At 42.1% G+C, this 9,607-nt stretch overlaps 1 long non-coding RNA gene across 2 annotated transcripts; it reads right to left on the bottom strand.

Moving 5' to 3' along the window:
• Positions 1 to 591: 591 nt before the first annotated feature.
• On the bottom strand, positions 592 to 6,483 carry LOC143434552 (uncharacterized). 2 transcript variants are annotated; one of them, XR_013104142.1, is made up of 3 exons: positions 6,235 to 6,483; positions 5,670 to 5,923; positions 592 to 1,464 (listed from the first exon to the last, which is right to left on the bottom strand). It is a non-coding gene; the product is annotated as an uncharacterized LOC143434552 (long non-coding RNA). The 2 variants fall into 2 exon arrangements; XR_013104141.1 differs by having other exon boundaries at positions 592 to 1,485.
• Positions 6,484 to 9,607: the final 3,124 nt, after the last annotated feature.

Genomic DNA, 9,607 nt, shown 5'->3' on the forward strand with positions numbered 1-9,607 from the left:
GAAGTCACTGTCACCAAAGGTGCTGGAGCAGAGGTGGGAGGACTTTTCCACTCTGTAGTTACAAAGACTTGGACATTTCCTATCAAGTAAAAAATTAAAACTTCTGTTTGTAAATTTAAATCTGGCAGTTACTAAAGCCAGAAGCCCAAGCACCTCCTCATGACACACTCAGATGAATCTCCACACATTTATAGGACTTGGGAGTCTGGATATCCAGACCTGCTGGGAGGAAAGATTTCAGACTGTGTTGGCCTATTGTTGCTATGGGAATTGAGTGAGTGCCCCTTCCCATCCCAATACACATGCATGTGAACACACATACACACACACACGTGTATATAGACATACATGTGCACACACATATGTAAACATATACATGCACGCACACACACACACACACACACACACACACATACACACATCTCATTTTTCCACTTAGACTTTTTTTCCCTCTGAAATACTTAAAGTTAGTTTTAGGGAAGAATTTTTTTTTAATTTTATATTTTATTTACATTAAAATGCCATCCCCTTTCCACATTTCCCCTCCCTAGAACACCCCCGTCCCATGCCCCCCCTTTCCTTTTTGCTTTTATACGATTTTTAAAAAATGTTAATCAAAGGATTTATAAGTTTGGTAATGCTCAATCAGAAGCGTAACCCAATACCCAACCTAGATATAAAAACTATCTTTGACTGGTAGAGACATGTGAACATCTGCCTCCATGCCCCCTCTCTCTTTCTCTCTCTCATCACCTAGCTTCTCCTCTTCTTCATCTTCTCTCCTTGTTCCATCTCTTCCTCTCAGTACTCCTTCCCACTTAGCTCCTCCTACATACAAAAGTAGAACTTTTCTCTCAAAATACAATTAGAGAATACTTATTCCTAATTGTACCAGTGAGGTACAAGATAGTCCTAATACCCAGTCCATCATTCTGTTGACTAACCAGAACCTCTGTCATCTCTTCTAACTAAAACACTTACTTTTGATCCTGGCTTTTTGGATTTAGAATGAATGTCAGCTGAAAACTATCTACTCAGATCTTTTCTCTCAAAGTAAATAGCCAGGATTGGTTATGAGACTATAGGTCTTCAACCCCATCAGAAATCCAGAATGACTGAGTTAACTGAAGTTATGGGAAGCACTAAGCATAGCTTCTAAAACTTAGCCAATTTATAGAGCCCGCTGAACACCTGAAAAGCCCCTATACTACCGAACGTTGGAGCATCAAATCTTCAGCCTTCTAGCCCAGAATCATCTGACAGACCTTAGTGATGCAGGATTATTAAGGGCTGATTACTCTGTCTAGGCAGATATAATCAGTCGACTATTCTGCATGTGTGTCCTTTTCTGGGCAGTAATTTGTCTGTAGATGGAGAGAAGCAATTCTTGCCTAGTGGCTGTCACCGCACAACTGGAGTATCTCCAAGGATGCTCAATTTCTTCTTAGAATCCATGACAGGAAGCTGTCGGGAGCAGACAGGTCTCTAATCAAAATGAACATTAATATATAAATATTTGTAGCATCAGTTCTATGGACTTCTGATGTTTTGAAAACCAACTATTCATGTAAGGTAACCTGGACTGTTGTCTGTTCACTCCTCTCAGCTATTTCTAAATAAAATATGGAAAACACCCTAACAATAAACTCAAAACCATGAATTTGCTATAGTCCCTTAACTCATAGGTTAACCGCCCCAAATCAGTTAAAAAAGTTAAAAAAGGGCTGGGTCTAGGCCTTGTATTCCTAAATGTGTTATACAGGCACAATGCCCATGAGAGTATCAATATTCATCTCATTTTTATATTAATAAGAGGCTCATACCAATGAAAACCTTAAATTTGAAATCAAAGTAAATTTTGTACCATTTAAGAAATTATAACTTCATCTTGATAATAATTATACAGATTTCTACCAATAGGTTATGGCTATGCAATAAGTCCTAGCTAATCCCCCCTGTTCCAACAAGACCACTACTTTTCCCTAGAAAGACAGACCATTATTAACCACATTAGTCCCCAAGCCCAGGGAATAGGGGCGCTGACTAGAACAGAGTGCCCCTTCCCATCCCAACACACATGCATGTGCACACACATACACACACACACGTGTATATAGACACACATGTGCACACACATACGTAAACATATGCATGCATGCACACACGCACACACACATACATACATGCGCGTGTGCATGCACACACACACACACACATACACACACACACACACACACACACACACACACACACATCTCATTTTTCCACTTAGACTTTTTTTCCCTCTGAAATACTTAAAGTTAGTTTTAGGGAAGAATTATTTAATTATTGAATTCCCACAACTATCTATTGCTGTCATAAAACACCATGACTGAACTTGAACAAGAAAGAGTTTACAGATTATGAATCCATCACTGAAGGAAGCCAGGGCAGGAACTAAGGGTAGGAACCTGGAGGCAAGAACTGAGCAGAAGCCATGGGGGACGGGACACTGCTTACTGGCTTGTTCCCCACGGTTTACTCAGCCTGCTTTCTTATACCATCCAGGACCACCCATCCAACAGTGGCACTGCCCTCAGAAGGATGGGCCCATGCACAGCAAGCTTGATCAGGAAAATGCCCACAGGCCAACCTGGAAGAGGGTATTTTCTCAAAAGTCCCTTCTTCTGAAATGACTCTAGCCTGTGTCAAGATGACATTAAAAACCAGCCAGCCAGCACGGTCTCTAAAATGGCCAGTCATGGTGACTCGTGCCTGTAATCCCAGCACCTGGGAACCTGAGGCAGGAGGGGATTAGGTGTTTCTGGCCAGCCAGGGCTATAGAAAAGTCATGCAGGTAATGACTTCGGGGGAACAAGATAGGAAAACAGCCGGAGAGACTGGGCTCTTTGTTATGTGCTACCATGTTTCTGAGTTCCTCACATGTCTTTTCTCAGCAAACATGCCAGCAAAACCCTCTAGCTTGACGCTCCCTCATATCCCTTCCCCAAGCCTGAACCATTTTATTTGATTCTATACTTTTAGTTTTAAAACAGAATAAACTTCTTATCTCTAATAAAAGAAAAACAGTTAATTTTGCTATGTCTTAGGGTTTTTTTTTTCCCCTTCGGAGTTGTATATGCACATATGCTGAAGTATACATGTAACATGTATGTATACATGAACGTGGTGGCCAGAGGCCAATGTTGGGTGACTTCCTCAATTGCTCTTCACCTCAGGGTCTGTCACCGAGCCTGGAGCTCACTACTTTGGTTAGACTGGCTGCTGATTGAACCCCTACACTTCTATCCAGGTACTCAGCTATATCTTAACACAGGCATTATAGGCTTGTGCCACCGCCTCTGTCTTTATGTGGCACCCAGGGTTCTCATTCTTGCACAGCAAGCCCTTTATCGACTGAGCCACCTCCCCAGTCTTATTTGGACTTTTGACGAGCTAATTAATTAACTAATTAACTAATTAGCACAGTGAGTCAAATCTTCACTCCAAAAATAGATTGCCTATCTCCTAGCCCCCAGAAACTGTGAATATTACCTTGTATAGCAAAACATCAACAAACGATGTGATCAAGTTCAGGATTTTTTGAGAGAAGTTTATCCAGGTGGGCCTTAAATGCAACCACATGGATGCTTGTGAAAGCAAAGCCGAAGACATTTGGAGAGGAGAAAATTGTGACCACAGAGGCAAAGGCTGGACCGATGTGCTGCAAACAGACTCCCTGAACTCCTGCAAGCTGGAAGAGTCAGGGAGCACCAGAAGAAGTGCAGTGCCCGTGGACCGTCATTCTCAGGCTTTCTTTGTGGAGATCAAACTGAGGACCTTGGAATGCAAGGAAACCGCTCTACCACTGTGCTATATGTTTTCAGTCCCATTTGTGCTGTTTTAAGGTCACCCAGTTCCCAGCAATTTGTAACAGCGCTCAGAAGTTAATACAGAAAATATACAGCTGATGGCTAGTTGGGTTTTGTATTCCATAGAGATATATTTATGGTTCTTCTGGTCTACAACCCAAAAGTTGTCAGTACTGCTTAATTCTGACACTGACAGTTGTTACTAATAATACTGAAGCGTAGAGATTTTTTAAAAAAGACATTTTTATTTGTATGTGTGTGTGTTTGCCTGCATGTTAGTGCAGCATGTGTGTGTAGTGCCTGTGGAGGCCAGAAGAGGGCATCAGATCCCGCCGAAACTGGAGTTAAAATTATGAGTGGCTATGTGAATGCTGGGAACTGAACCCAGGATCCCTACAGCAAGTGCTTTTATTCACTGAACTGTCTGTCCATCCTCTAAATGGTGAGGTTCTTTTCTGTGAAAATACCTGGGGTTCGATGAACACTGAGAAGTCCTCCTGTGGCTGGAGGTTAGCCTACACAGCCTCAGACCCCTTTCATTTCAGGAATACACATCATTGTCTGTTCCGGCTGCTGTTACAGAGCAGCACCATAAGCTGGAGGCTGGGAAGTCCCGGACCAGAGCAGATTCAGGTGCAACACTCATAGGTAATGGCTTCTCACTGTGCCCTCAATGGTAGAAGAGTGAAAGTCCTCTTGGGTATTTTTAATACAAGCACTAATCACACTTGGGAGGCTCTTCCCTCATGACCTATGATATCCCAGAGGCCCCACCTCCTAGTACTAGTATCTGTGGCCTAAGGTTGCAACAGAGGAACAGGGAACAGGAATGCACATTCAGCATGACATATTGTCATATAAAACCTTGGTTGGGTTCAATAACAGGTTTGGTGGGTTTTGGTTGTGTTTTTAAATGAATTTTTATGTTTATTTCTTATAAAATTATTCATTTGTAAATGACATATAGTGAAATACACATATGTGGTAAGTTTAACCTAATTGCACACTTACAAAATCATCATCACAATCAAGATTATGCCAAATTCCATCATCCCTAAAGTCTCATTGCTCTGTGCTAATCTCTGCCTGTCTCTTCCTTTATCCTCTGGTAACAGTTTGCTTGATATGCGTTCTTACCTTCTTACCGTGAGTTTAATTTCTCTTAACATTGAACACTTGAGGAAACCAGCATAAATGTTTTGAGACACATCTATATCATTGCATATGTCAGGTTTGGTGTTTTAAGGAAAATGCACTAAACAACATTTGGGAAATTAATCCATCTGGACTATGTTCTTGAAGTATAAAGTGCTCAGGACTTAACATATAAACTTTGCAGATAAGGATTTCTGACAGAATACCAGAAGCTACTGAAGGTTCACCAGTGAAAGATAACTAAAAACAGGGACTATATCAACCCTTGATCACTGCGACAAAACACTCAAGGTTGCACACGCTTTTAATCTTAGCACTCAAAAAGCAGAGGCAGGCAAATCTCTGTGAGTTCAAGGCTAGCCTGGTCTATGTAGAGAGTCTCAGGCCAGCCAGGGCTACATATTGAGACCTGTGAAACAAGCAAAAAAAATCCCACAAAACAATAGAAATGTAAGAGGAAACTGTTAACCTGGCTCACAGTCCTGGAGGTCCCACACCTGTTGCTTGGGTCCACGTAAGGACAGGGCATTATGACAGGAGCATCGGCAGAGTAACTGCATCCCAAAAGAGCCAGGAAACAAAGGAAGGGCTTAGAGACCCACGATCCATTTTGTGAGTGTGCTCCCCAATTACCAAATATTTTCTCCACCCTGAGGACCATACCTTTAATTCATGGACTTCGGCAGGGACATCCATCCAAATTATTTTGAGTTATAACAGTAAGTTGTATGTTTTCCAAATGTCCCCAATTAGGATTTATCCAAACCAACCAACATTTCCCAAACCGTTGCATGCTCCCGTGTTTTGCTGGTGAGTTTTGACCTCCCCTTCTACTCTGTCTTAGCGATTATGCATGTCTTGTGTTGTTATACAGTCAGTGTTGAGATTAGAGAGGTGGTAGATGCTCTTCACTGTACCTGTGGGGGAGGGGGAGAGAAAATAGGTAGAGACTCAAAAGTTGATAAAAATTATATTTCATGTTTGTAGATAATCATACTCTAAAATCTGAATTTTGTTACTCATGTTGAAAAACCTCATATAAAGTTACATAAAAGTAAATGAGGTGTGATTAGGCCATGGGGGGAAGAGCCCGCATAAATATTATTAAGCATGTAAGACTAGTACTAGTACTGTTAAAAAAAAAAAAAAAACAAAACCCTGCTGTTCCACAAAAATGTCGTTTATGACTTAGTCATGTAACTTTTTACTGCAGAAAACATTGACTTACCACACAGAGATCCTCCTGCCTCTCTTTCCAGCTACGTTTTAATTTTGAAACAAGGTCTTACTAGGTTGAGAAAGTCACAGCCGAAGGTGACACAAAACACCGAGATGGACAGTTCTCTGGAGCTCATGGGAAAGCTCTTAAGATTCTAAGATCTCTGACAGTCACACCGCTCATCTCCAGAGCTCACTGAGAATCTGCAGTGACTCGTGTATCGTGTATATCTGTATGTCTAATTGACTGTAAATACTTCCTGAAGATAATGGGCTTGCTAATAGATTTTAACCGGGACTCTTGGAGCATAGGGAATTCTGGGAATTGTAGTTCAGGCTTTCTTTCGTGCCACAGAGGCCCTAGAAAGTCATAGTGATGATTCACAATTGCTGATCTAGTATCCGTTTTACCTCTTTACCTCAAAGTTTCTGAAGATATTTCTACAACCGTGATAGACATTATTCTTGTTCCTAGTTATATGCTTCCCTTCTCCGTGAGAGCCTAATCCTCTCTTCCCGTAGAGAAGTAACGCCCTTACACAGTATCAGGCTTGGCTATCGGAGGTGTTTTGCTGTAAGCCCTTGAAAGGTGTACCATGTCTGAGTAGCAGGTGCTAAATTTTTTGTATGAATTAGTCTTCTGTTCCTGTTTTACTGAGAACAACGTCTTTTCCATCAGTCATCTTAGAGCCCAGAAAGAGAAGACAGGTACAACAAACTCTCACACTAAGTATTCAGACCCTTAAGTTAGAAAGAAATTATAGTGCTTTTGTTGTTGCTGTATGTTTTCATGAGACAGGCTCTCATTGTGTAGTCTAGCTTGGCCTCAGACTCACAGAGATCCCCCTTCTCCAGTGTTGGGACTAAAGGCATGATCGTCTGCCTCAGAGTACTACCAGTTCCACACACATGCACCCCCTCATCTGATCAAAAGGTTTGTTGCTACCTCTGAGAATTTGGGGGTTATGTTGTCAGACATCATATATACTGGACCTGGAACCCGAAGCATGAGGTTACCACAGGAGTCCCTCCCATAACTGGTTTACAGGCTAGTGTCCTAGTGAGAAGAGGGACAACCTGTTACAGTGCTAAAAAATTTGGCAAGTTAGTGCGTGTGATAACTTGAAGATGGAAAATGCACTTTGTTGGGGGGGGGTACTACTGGAGAGTGAACATCCAGTTATGAATATGCTAGGCAAATACCCTACCATTGAGCTATATCCCTGAAGCTGCAGTCCCCCTTTGGTAATTTTTTGTTTGGAGTCTCACTAAATTGCCTGAGTTGGCCTTGAACTTTCAAGCTTACTGCTGAGTAGCTGCAGTTACAAAGCAGTGCTACAAGGGTCTGCTAGAGAGCATGGCTGCTGTTCTTTCTTCCTTTCTTTCTCCTCTTCTTCCTCCTCCCTCCCTTCCTCCTCTTTCTCCTCCTCCCATCTTTCCTCCTCTTCTTTCTTCTCCTTCTTCCTTCATTCCTCCTCCTATTTCTTTTGGCTTTTTTTTGAGGCAGGGGTTCTTTGTGTAGCCCTGGCTGTCTCAGAAGTCACTAGTAGCCTAGACTGGCCTTTAGGAGGCTCCCAGTGATCCTCCTGCGTCTGCATCCAGAGTGCTGAGATTACAGGCTTGTGTCATCATGTCTGACCTGGGTGAAAAGATTTGAAAACAGAAATGTTGGTAGTGGGAGTTGGCTAGTATTAGCTGCATTTGTTAAAATATTGTAAGGAAGCAATGGCAAAACAAAAACAAACAAACAAATGAACGAACGAACAGATGAACAAAAACCTGGCCTATTATCAAGCAAGGAAAAGGTAATTCAGAAATTTTAAGATTTAACAAAGGTTGACCACTGCAACTGTTTATCCAGCTCATGAGAAAAACTGTAAAGACGCTGTGTGTGAATCAAAAGGCTGCTTTTAGCACATTGCCCCAGGCAAAGACCAAACAGAATGTGACATCCAAAAACCCCAGTAAACTCTTTCACTGGAAAAAAAAAAAAAAAAAAAAAAAAAAAAAAAAAAAAAAAAACGCTCAAAGAGACTGTACAGATGTACAGAAGCCCCATTCACTCAAAGGACCTGTAATCAAACCTAGAGAGGCATGCAAAGGAACTGCACTTGTCATCACCGGCAAACAGGCTAACTCGAATTAGACTTTGAAAGAGCTTTTGATAAAAGCTTATATTTTGTTCAAAATATAAACTGATTCTCATGCCTCAACAGTCCTTAACCAGGAAGCACAGTAAGGAGGATGTGCAGTCTAGGGAGTAGAGAAGAAAAGTTCTCTAATCCCTTCTTCAGATGTAGCAAAGGATATTAGACAAGGAACTAACCCCATGTACCTTGCCCGCAGTGGACATCTTCACTGTTTAACATATCATGAATTTCTCTGAACCTACGGTGGGATTTCATCTGAATCCCACGCAGTCATGAGCAGCAACATGAAGGAGGGAGCAAAGCAATCACAGCTTCTTTTCTTTTACAGGCAGGCAGACCATACATAGGAGCACTCTAGAGCGTGCAATGGTTTAGTCACTAAGGAATCTAAAGGGGATGGGCTGAGATGCTGTTTAAGGGTTCCTGATGCTACATCTCCTGGCCATTAGGTGAACCTTGTACTAACACCAAACGGAGATGTAGAAAACACTAACCTGACTTAGCAGCTGTGCGCAGGAACCCAGTGGTAAGAAAAGATTGAACATTGCTGAGAGCACCCATCTCTGGAAGGACTTTCCCTTCCAGGAAAGTCAAGGGTTGGCACCACTCGAGTGTTCACATGGCTGAGAGCTCATCCTGTATCCTATTTGGCACAGTGTGTGGCAGCGGACTCATCTCCACTATGACAGTAATGCAACCCCTAGAAGTGACTATCACTACTGCATCAATGAGGGACTTGGCTTCCTGGAAAAAGCTTCTCATTTAAATGCACCCACAGGTCCAATCCAATCTACTTAGTTGGAACCGCAGTCTCAGAACATTGCTTGCTCCCATCAGTACCTGAGTCCAAGCCCATCCAGATATGCCAAAGGCTTGGCCAGTCTTGGCATTCTTACCAAACTTATCAAGTTAATAGACAGGGTAATCTTAGGGCCATTTTTCTGTTTTGGCCATAAGACCTTTGATGATATTGTCTCCTTCATCATACAGAGAAATCAAAATCTATATTGTTTACTTTAAAAAAGGTAAAAGCCATCCCCCTACCAGTGAGTTATCTCGACTCTCCAGCACTTATGAATCAGCCAGATCTTGTCTGCCTTCAGCTCTGTCCAAGACTGAACTCTCCAAAGCCTTGGCAAAGTAGTTCAGCTCCTTCAAAAAAAAAAAAAAAATCCAGCCTTCTGTGGAAGATTCACACCCACCGTGGAACTGTGGGCCCAGTGCACACTCCCC

The sequence above is a fragment of the Arvicanthis niloticus genome, chromosome 15, assembly GCF_011762505.2.
Source record: "Arvicanthis niloticus isolate mArvNil1 chromosome 15, mArvNil1.pat.X, whole genome shotgun sequence".
Classification (NCBI taxonomy): Eukaryota; Metazoa; Chordata; class Mammalia; order Rodentia; family Muridae; genus Arvicanthis; species Arvicanthis niloticus.